Source organism: Haliotis rufescens, unplaced genomic scaffold, assembly GCF_023055435.1.
Source record: "Haliotis rufescens isolate VD_foot unplaced genomic scaffold, xgHalRufe1.0.p SCAF_12, whole genome shotgun sequence".
Lineage (NCBI taxonomy): Eukaryota > Metazoa > Mollusca > Gastropoda > Lepetellida > Haliotidae > Haliotis > Haliotis rufescens.
This window is the reverse complement of record NW_025963802.1, coordinates 25,698,580-25,708,797: the sequence shown is the minus strand read 5'-3', so window position 1 is coordinate 25,708,797 and position 10,218 is coordinate 25,698,580. Positions and strand designations below refer to the sequence as shown.

Below are 10,218 nucleotides of genomic sequence, written 5' to 3'. Positions count from 1 at the left end.
ATATAAAAAACATAATTAATGTCTTTGCACATCACAATTAAATGTAGTAAAACACAAAACAGTGTCAAATAACGAATTTTGGTACCAAGTGGTACCATTTTCGCTACCAATGGTCTCTGCTAACCTAATATGACACCATAACGAATTTATTATGCCGAAAAGTTTACACTATTTGCTATCTTTGTCGCACATAACATGTCAAAATGAAAACTTAACACTTACAACCTAAGACGTTAAGGGTCAAAGGGAGACTACAGTGCCGTAGCCGTGCGCACCCCCCCCCCCCCCCCCCCCCCCCCCACACACACACACACACACACCTACACACACACACACACACACACCTAAAAATGCTTATAATCTCAATTCAAGTACTCCCAGTCCTCCATGGGACACACAACTTAAAAGTAAAATGTGAGAAATAGACCACGTTGAATAAAATCTGCAGGTCAGCGGTGAAAGGTGTCAGCCTTCTGTAGAGATTGTTGATTCAAGGGAGAGAATCCTTTGGCATTTGATTTTTCTTCGCAAGGTTCAGGGTAGGTGTAAAACGATGACGAATCTATTGCAGATGCAGAATTTGTAGAATAGTTCCTTGGTTTTCACAAATAATTCATATTGGCATATTTTCAATATCTATAGATATGTCCAGGTGAAATGATACGTAACCCAATTCAATTCTCTGACCGAGAAAATATATCTAGGTCAGAAAGATCACATGCAAAAGGGAGAACCATTGGGCCGACCCAATTTACAGATTTCGCTTTCATTCGTGGCATAAGTTAAAAGTTGGTAGCGGAGACTATATTCATGTACCTGATATGTATATATGGTCACTGAAAAACGTAAAATTTATACACATATTTATTTCTTGTAGGGTAAAGATTTGGTGTAGATCTAGTTAAACAGTTAAAGTAATACAGGCAAATTGTGGGAAGGGGTGGGTCTAGTAATTTTGATGCACCAATACATTAAAAATAATGACACTCCCCTAATGCTTGTGCATTTTGTATGATCCTCCTAAAATATGTGTACTAATTTGTATGACCATCCCCTAGAGTTGGTCATGTTTTTTTTTTATCCTACCCCTCACCCAACTCATTCACTCACTCATTTATACTTTGTGTGATGTACAGTTTTCAGTCACGATGAACTGTAAATTCATATAAGACCCTTGAAGATCGGGTAGAACAGGTCTAAACGCAATACTGTATTAAACCTAAAATATATCCCACTAATATAGAAAGAGCATATGTTCCAAATGTATGTATTAATACATTGATATTGTTTATGGCCATACCCTCTTAGGGAGTTGAAGTAGTTGAGAATTATTGTCCTGTGGAAAGGGTATGTACAATCTCATTAAAATCAGATCTTAGTTCTCGCTACCGCTAAACAAAGATCTGAGGACATCCCATTACGGGTCACGTCAGACCGACCATGCGCGAACTTTGACCGACCAATGGAATGACCAATCAGAAGGCAGCTTTCTCTTGTTTTAAGGCACAAATTTCAAAGTGGCGACTACGCTTCGAAACATATTTTGACAAATGCTCGATTACAAATTTGAAAGCTGAACAAAAAAACCATTCTGGAATGGCTAATCGATGGTCTAGATTGTAAGGATTCATTCGTTTAACCCGTAACTATCATTTGGAATACCCCATTTTAAAGTTTTCGAGATTGCATGATTAGAAATCACATTGTGACTGTCACTTTCATAATCTGGTAAGCGACACACTGATTGGTCGGATGAAATGTCGTTCTGATGTGACCCTTAATGGGATGTCTTCAGATCTTTGTTTAGCGGTAGCGAGAACTAAGCTCTGATTTTAATGAGGTGAGGTGAGGTGAAATGGGGTTTAACGTCGCGTCCAAGATTATAGCACTTATATAGCGACGTGCATGTACGTGTGTGTGTTTGTACTAGTCCGGACTGATGCCGATTTATAGTGCTAGCTCACTGAGACACCATGCCGCAGTTTAAGATGAATACCAAACTCAGACACAGTATACTGACTCCGAGCCTACCAGTCCTTGTTTAAGCCCCTTAATGCCGAGCGCCAGACAGGGTAACAACAAGTACCATCTTTAATGTCTTTTGGTATGACGCGGCCGGGGATCGAACCCTGGACCTTCCGCTCTCCGGGAGGACGCTCTACCACTAGACCAAGGAGGCGGTCTTGATTTTAATGAGATTGGGGTATGTAAGACCACATCATTCAACATAGTTTTATCACCGCCACATTTTTTTAATTGTGGAATATGTGTTATTTTAACATTTGTCTACACTTGTCAAGACCATGCAGGTAGCAGAGGTACCATACAACCCCCCGGTCCCAAGTATGATGGCCTAACTGTGGTTGCTGGGGATCTGAAGCTCGTTTTTATGTTGTTATATAGAGTCATATCTTTTTATGGTTCACATATTAGTTTTAAATACAACACTGTGATAATCTAATTGTTTTACTGTCCTTTGTAACGTGATATAGAAATGGGCTCCGTCCGCTCCGTCAGTCCATCCATCCGTCCGTCACGTTTCGTTTCCGGAGCATAACTCAGAAACCGTTCAATATCTTTTCATCAAACTTTGCAGGCCTGTCAAGTACATGCTGAACTGGTGCCTTTTGCTATTTAGTAATTTTAGAAAAATTTTTTTTTTATGTTTCCATGGCAACAAGATGGACTTAGGTTCTGTTAGGGTAGGGTTCGTTTCCGGAGCATAACTCATAAACCGTTCAATATTTTTTCATCAAACTTTGCAGGTCTGTCAGGTACATGCCGAACGGGTGCCTTTTGCTATTTAGAAATTTTAGAAATTTTTATTTTTTACATTTCCATGGCAACAAGATGGACTTAGGTTCCAAACTCTTCTGTTTTTTACAATTTCCATGACAAGTTCCACCTCGGTTAAAAAAGGTTAGGGTTTGTTTAGATTTAATTATGTCATAAATTCTGCAACAGGGGCAGGAGATATAGTCACGTTAGTGGCAAACTCTTGTTATTATTGTTTCATTGCTATATGTCTGCAATATTGCTGGTGCGATGTAAAACTTAAACTCACTTGTTCAATCAATCATTAATGCATCGTTAGCATGGTGAGAACAGTATCAGGCATCAGGTGTCATGTGTTTGAAGCTGTTATAACCCATTGTCATAATCAACTGATCACATATTATTATGTTATTGTATTGTACATAAATTTATATGCCGCATTTATCCAGGTCCTAATATCTGTTCAAATATGGGTTAGGGGCGGTCGGGTAGCCTTGTGGTTAAAGTGTTCGCTCGTCACACCGAAGACCCGGGTTCGATTCCTGACATGGGAACAATGTGTGAAGCCCATTTCTGGTGTCCCCCGCCGTGATATTGCTGGAATATTGCTAAAAGCGGCATAAAACCATATTCACTCACTCACTCAAATATGGGTTATTTGTTCCCCTGACCAGTGGATCCATAGGCATTCCAGTTATCATTCTCAACTTTTTGGGGAGCATACAACCCAAGTTGCCTGTTGGCGCTGTAGGGTTTTTACATCCACCTCACATATCGGGGACCCATTTCCCTGCTAGGTGAACAGAGGCACATTTGAAATAAGTCATTTGTCATCCCAGTTGCACCACACGTTCTGACACATGTGTTTCCGGCGTATGAACGTATTTGTGTTTCCACCATCTTGTCATCTACCATTGAATGAGTGGGTTCTTTTGAGTGCACAGGATGTATGTACCATACACTTGTGGTAGTGACAACACTGTAAAGACCTGCAAATATTGTTGGTCCATAGGCTGAATAACAACACTGTCACTAACGGGATCTCAGTACCTGGCACTTTAGACCACTTGCCCACTCTGCTCCAACATTTACAGCAGCATCTGTTTATACCAGACTTCTGTGGGACCAAATTGAGTCAGGTTTGGACAGAGGTCTGGATTAGTGAGATTGTTATTATATCATTTTATTATGAATTTGTATTACAAATATATAACTGCTTAATTCTGCTTAGACCATAAAAGATCATATAATTACCCAAATCATTGGATCAGTGTGCACTCGATTTTCCTTCTCAGTTGCCTGGGGAGTGTACAACCCAGACGACCCGTGAAGATCTGGGTTAGAAAAGCAGCAACCCATGCTTGCTGTAAGAGTTGACTATGCTTGTCGTAAGATGCGACTAACAGGATCGGGTGGTCAGGCTCGCTGACTAGGTTGATGCATTTCACTGTATCCCAATTACATGGATTGATGCTCATGATGTCAATCACTGGACTGCCTGGTCCAGACTTGATTATTTACAGACCACCTTCATATAGCTAGAATATTGCTCTGTGCGGCGTTAGACAAAACAAATCCTGCTACTTGATTTCCATTTTCTGCTGGAGATAATAAGAAATAGCAAACAGAGAAGAAAGCTGAGTAAGCTCTGCGGTTATCGGCTATTGTTTTCAAACAAAGCTTCAGAACGGTCAATGTCCTGACCCTTTAACTGCATCCCTCAGATCCATGTATGTGCAGTCAGTCATGCATGTTTTCGTTTTATGCTTCTCTCGGCTGACAAGCTACCATCATGGATTAACCTTATTTTCTCCAAGCATTTTGAAATTACCCCCAATGGGCTAACAAACCTAGGTATGTCAGTTACCTCAACAATATTACCAAGCTCAAGTTCTATGCGCAGCAGCTTCTCTGCCTAGTCCCTATTGTGAATTGCTAACCTGTTGTTGTCCATTTACACGTTTGAGGCCCCGATCAGGGTTTCATTGTCCAGAAACCATGCTGAACATCATCTAAGATATATGACCTGTCACTGTCAGTTTCATGAAGCAACATTTCCCAGTTCTCAAGGATAAGGTCTGCTACTACCTTTTCACTTAAAAATCAATGATAAAATTGCTACAAATTTCCTTGCTGTCTGGCATAGACGTCCCCATTCTTGTGATGAGTTTGGCCTGGTCCACCCCCTTGTTTAGGATCCCGCCACGGCCGTTTAGCACTGTTGTCAGTCAGTTGTCGCTTGGTCACTAGACTGTCACTTGAACTGCTAAGGTATCCACTGGAATTCCCTCAAAGGTTTTCTGGGTATGGTGTTCACAACGGGAAAACCTTCCTCATCTTGCTTTTGTCTGTACTCAGTCTTTTTAGCAAAACTGACGGCCACTTGCTTGCTAATTTGAACAGTCATCAGTCATGTACTGCATGTAGTGATTCACCTCATTGTTGTTCAGTTAATCTTTTACTCTGATTTCTTGTAAGATTTTTTTATATATGGTAGTCATTCAGTGGTAGTTTCTGAGAACTCCTTTTCTGATATCAGTATTTGGCCATGGCCATTATGAACATCAAGAGGTATGATCCAGACGTAATCGTTGATTTTTCTTTCTTTAGGATTTTTTGTCTCACTTGCTGTATCATGCAACTGTGATTCTGATGATTGTGGCATGGTCCTGCAACTACACATACTCTGCAATTCCTGTCGCAACCTTTGATTTCCTCTTCTAGGTCGAGATTCTCAAGCTCCATTTCAGGTTTTACAGACTCATCTTTCATCCCTAAAACAGAAGTCCCCTGAGACAAGTCACCATCTTTTATCGTTGTACCTTGCATGCATAGTTCACCTATGCATTTCACACCTTGCCACTCTGTCGCTGTCACTGGTGATAAATCAACCATAATTTCCGCGATCCATGCTTGTGCACCACTTCTTTTGCTTCTTTCAGACATTATGTTGTTTTGATGATAGTTAGAATTACTTCCCTTTGTCTACCGCTTACTCTTATTGAATGAGAGTTACTCCCCTTGTTCAGAGTGCACGGTATATACTTATTTGCGTGAGAATAGGCAGCAGTCTTGCTAGCCCAGCACTTCACTTAATCATCTTCACGATGTCATCACGTAATCCAGACATTCGCCCTTAACGAAAAGCAACGGGGAGTAGGATCATCTTCCCAAGGCAAGGGAGTTAACTCACTATAAAGTCCAATTTCCACTCTTGCCGAACTAGGCTGGAATTATGGAGTTATGTTTTGGCTGGACTAATGAGTCTATGCATAGTCCAATCAATATCGCGTAACAAATCGATATCAGGTTCGTAACTTCCATGAAGATTTCGGTTGATTGAAGGATTTGCAAAACATGTGTTTCATCAACTTAACACCAACAGATTTTTTCCAAATCTTTTCATGTTTTTAATCAAGGTGCTCACGTGATTTGATGAACTTCACGAGGTAAGATCTGTTTTATTACAATATAGATCTTGATTATCGATCAGATCGTCTTCAATGGGTGCCACCATTATGTTTGAAGCAAATGCAAGGGATATGAGAGCTGGCATCTGATTGGTCAAGAGGAGCAACATAGAAGGGACATAACTTGTAATAGCTTCAGGTGGTGCTATGATCCAGCCCAGTTCGGCAAAGGTGAAAACTAGACTTTTACTGTCAGTAAACCCCCTTTCCTCGGGAAGATTGGCATTTTAGAAGCTCTTCAATTGTTGACGACAAGGAGTTTTTGTCAGGAAAAGTGACGGATGGTAAAGTTATCCATGACAGCCCATCACTTGGGCTGGGACCAAGTTTACGATAGTGAACTCTTGAGATGTTCTGAAAGTGAATTGCAAAGGTTATAAATTGGAACGTTACCTTCATAGAATGAAGTTAGAGAAGAAAAAGGAATAAAAAGTGATCACAGTGTTGAGAGACATGATCAAAATGGGAGAGGTACACATGTTGGATGTAGATGACTTGATAAATATGTTCAGGATATCTGTTGTTTTCCGGCCAAGTATATTTGGTCATCTGTATTGTTATAAGACCAGGAATACAGATAAGTGCAGAAAACTGAAGGCATGAGATGGGGTATGCCATCACAAAATATAAGGGACTATCAGCATGTTCCCAAACCCAAAATTCCAAAAGCACGGATATGGCGTCAAATGGAAGGCGGTGTTAGTGGCAGCTCTAACCCTAATCTTCCTCTGGAAACGTGAACCTTTTACGCCGGATGGGATTGAAATTTGTCGTCACTTCAACCATGGAAACTACTGAGAGGAGTACTGCAGGATGGCTCATGTTTGCATGCTGTGCTTGAAGCGTGGTCATGGTCAAATGCAACATGTTGATGATACAGTTGGTCCTCTCAATCACACGATTTCAGAGCAAACACAAGGCAGACCTGAGGCAAAAACTTTGTAGCAACGTCAAACCTGATTCTTGGGAGAGACTGCTTGCAGCAGATGGCTCCGATAGAGATGTATATTTTGAAGGGAATAAGGGAAGGTTTCAAGTTATTACTATTCAGGAATGTATCACTGTGACACCTTGTTTTATGAGGAATCATAGGTCGGCATACGAGTATAAGTTTTTAGCAGAAAAGCAAATTAAGGAAGATCTTGGTAGTTATGTATTAACAAAGGAAAAACCTGACATTGTGACCCCGCTTGATGTGATTCCAAAGTCCGAAGATAAACTACGACTCATTCGCGATGGGAGCCTTCGTGTAAATAGTGGAATGAACAGTTTCATGGAATATTGTGACCCTCTTACATGAATATTAAACATGCAATTAAACATATTAGGAAAGGGAGTTTTTAGCAAAGGTTGACCTGAAAAGTGCATATACATGTGCAAATTCATTTCAGTAGTCACTAGTTTACAGGACTTTTATGGTTCTTCGAAGGGGACTCTGACTGCACTTATATGTATGAAACCAAATTGCCTTTTGGTGCCTCAAAGAGTCCTCGTATTTTTCAGACTTGAGTAGTGCTGTTTGTTGCATTATGTAACGGCACTATAATTCCAACTGTCATTGCATATTTAGATGATTTCTTGATTATTTGTGACTCAGCTGAAGTCTGTGCAAAAGGACTTGTGAAATTGCTGGAAGTGCTTCGGTTTCCGGGATTTAATATACAAAATGGAACAAGGTGGATGGTGCTAGCCAGAATATTGTTTTCTTAGGAATTGTGATTGATACCACAAAATGTGTGCTTTCCCTTCCTTCAGACAAAGTGAGAGATGTCAAACAAGTGCTGCTGGAATTCAAAAATAGGAAACACGCGACAAAAAAGCAGTTGGGAAGTTCAATTGGAAAGCTCAATTAGGAAAGTATGGTTATGAAAGGAGGAAGAACTTTTTTAGAAGAATTATCAATCTAAAAAATCCTCTGTAGTCGAAGAAAGATATAGTACAATTGAATGATGACTTCCATGAAGATCTTTCCTACCTTCGTTCAATGGCATGATTCATTTTCTTGACTCTAGACCCATTAGGACTTTACACTGATGCATGTCTAAAGGGTGGAGGTGCTCATTATGAGGGAGACTTTATGTATGTCAACTGGGACACAGATATGCCATCTGTGTGTGATCAGCACATTAACTGAAATGAAGCCTTGATTATTATATTATCAGTTATGAGATGGTGTAAGCACTTGGCTGATAAGTGGTTTTTATCATTACCGATAACATAAATGATAATTATCTCCCTTCTTATGTATGTAAGATACGTGTTCTGGCATCTTGTAACTTTGTATTGCAAGCTGAATATATTCCAGGACATCAAAATGTTGTTGCCGATTCTATTACAAGAATTCATGAATTCAGTTATTTTATTAGCGTCAGATTGGGACGAGCATGGCAAGTTACAGAGGAGGCTAAGAAGCTTGGTTGTTCACATGATATGTGATTTTATTAGCGTCAGATTGGGACGAGCATGGCAAGTTACAGAGGAGGCTAAGAAGCTCCGTTGTTCGCATGATATGTGATTTTTTTAGCGTCAGATTGGGACGAGCATGGCAAGTGACAGAGGAGGCTAAGAAGCTCCGTTGTTCGCATGATATGTGATTTTATTAGCGTCAGATTGGGACGAGCATGGCAAGTGACAGAGGAGGCTATTAAACATGTTGTTCGCATGATATGTGATTTTATTAATGTCAGATTGGGACGAGCATGGCAAGTGACAGAGGAGGCTAAGAAGCTTGGTTGTTCACATGATATGTGATTTTATTAGCGTCAGATTGGGACGAGCATGGCAAATTACAGAGGAGGCTAAGAAGCTCTGTTGTTCGCATGATATGTGATTTTTTTAGCGTCAGATTGGGACGAGCATGGCAAGTGACAGAGGAGGCTAAGAAGCTCCGTTGTTCGCATGATATGTGATTTTATTAGCGTCAGATTGGGACGAGCATGGCAAATTACAGAGGAGGCTAAGAAGCTCCGTTGTTCGCATGATATGTGATTTTTTTAGCGTCAGATTGGGACGAGCATGGCAAGTGACAGAGGAGGCTAAGAAGCTTGGTTGTTCACATGATATGTGAATTTATTAGCGTCAGATTGGGACGAGCATGGCAAGTTACAGAGGAGGCTAAGAAGCCCGGTTGTTCACATGATATGTGATTTTATTAGCATCAGATTGGGACGAGCATGGCAAGCTACAGAGGAGGCTAAGAAGCTCGGTTGTTCACATGATATGTAATTTTATTACCTTCGGATTGGAATGAGCATGGCAAGTGACAGAGGAGGCTAAGAAGCCTGGTTGTTCGCATGATATGTGATTTTATTAGCGTCAGATTGGGACGAGCATGGCAAGCTAGAGAAGGCTAAGGAGCTTGGTTGTTCACATTATATAATTTTATTAGCGTCAGATTGGGACGAGCATGGCAAGTGACAGAGGAGGCTAAGTAGCTCAATTCAACATGAAAGGGTGGCCAGTATCACAGTCAACTCAAGTGTTACGCTGACTTTTGTGATTTGATGGCTGTTGATCCAGTACCAGTGACACAACAGTAAGCATTGCTCTATATTGCGTACTTCCGTGATGAGAAAAAATTCAAATTTGCCACTATACGTCAGTACTTGTGTATCATTTCAAACGGAAGGAAGCCATCTGGATCCCATTAAAGATAATTGGCAAATTCATTATGTTCTTAGTTGTGTAAAACAGAAAATTAGCGATGCGCCAACTATGCTGTTAGCAATACATGACAACTTGAATTTAGGTTGTCTTTTTGGTGCCTGTAAGTGGGCTGCTTGCATGTAAGGTGTCTTTGGTATGTTGAGGGCAGACAATTTTTTGTGTGATAAAGACGCGTTTGTGGCAGAGAAGCATATTCAGATTCAAGATGTATCTTTAGTAGAGGGTGGTATATGTGTCAAGCTACAATTTCGTGAGAAAAGTTTGGATATATCTCGGCCTAACATTCCTTGCCACCCAGTTTATCCAG

General features: G+C 40.5%; 1 protein-coding gene across 1 annotated transcript in view; it reads left to right on the top strand.

The window, feature by feature from the left end:
- The first annotated feature begins 483 nt into the window (after positions 1-483).
- The window catches only part of LOC124113357 (hydroxylysine kinase-like), a 165,605-nt gene continuing 155,870 nt past the window's right edge, over positions 484-10,218 (top strand). Inside the window, exon 1 of the mRNA XM_046473647.2 lies at positions 484-539. The gene's annotated coding sequence lies outside the window, so the exon portion shown is untranslated. The remainder of the gene's footprint in view (positions 540-10,218) is intronic.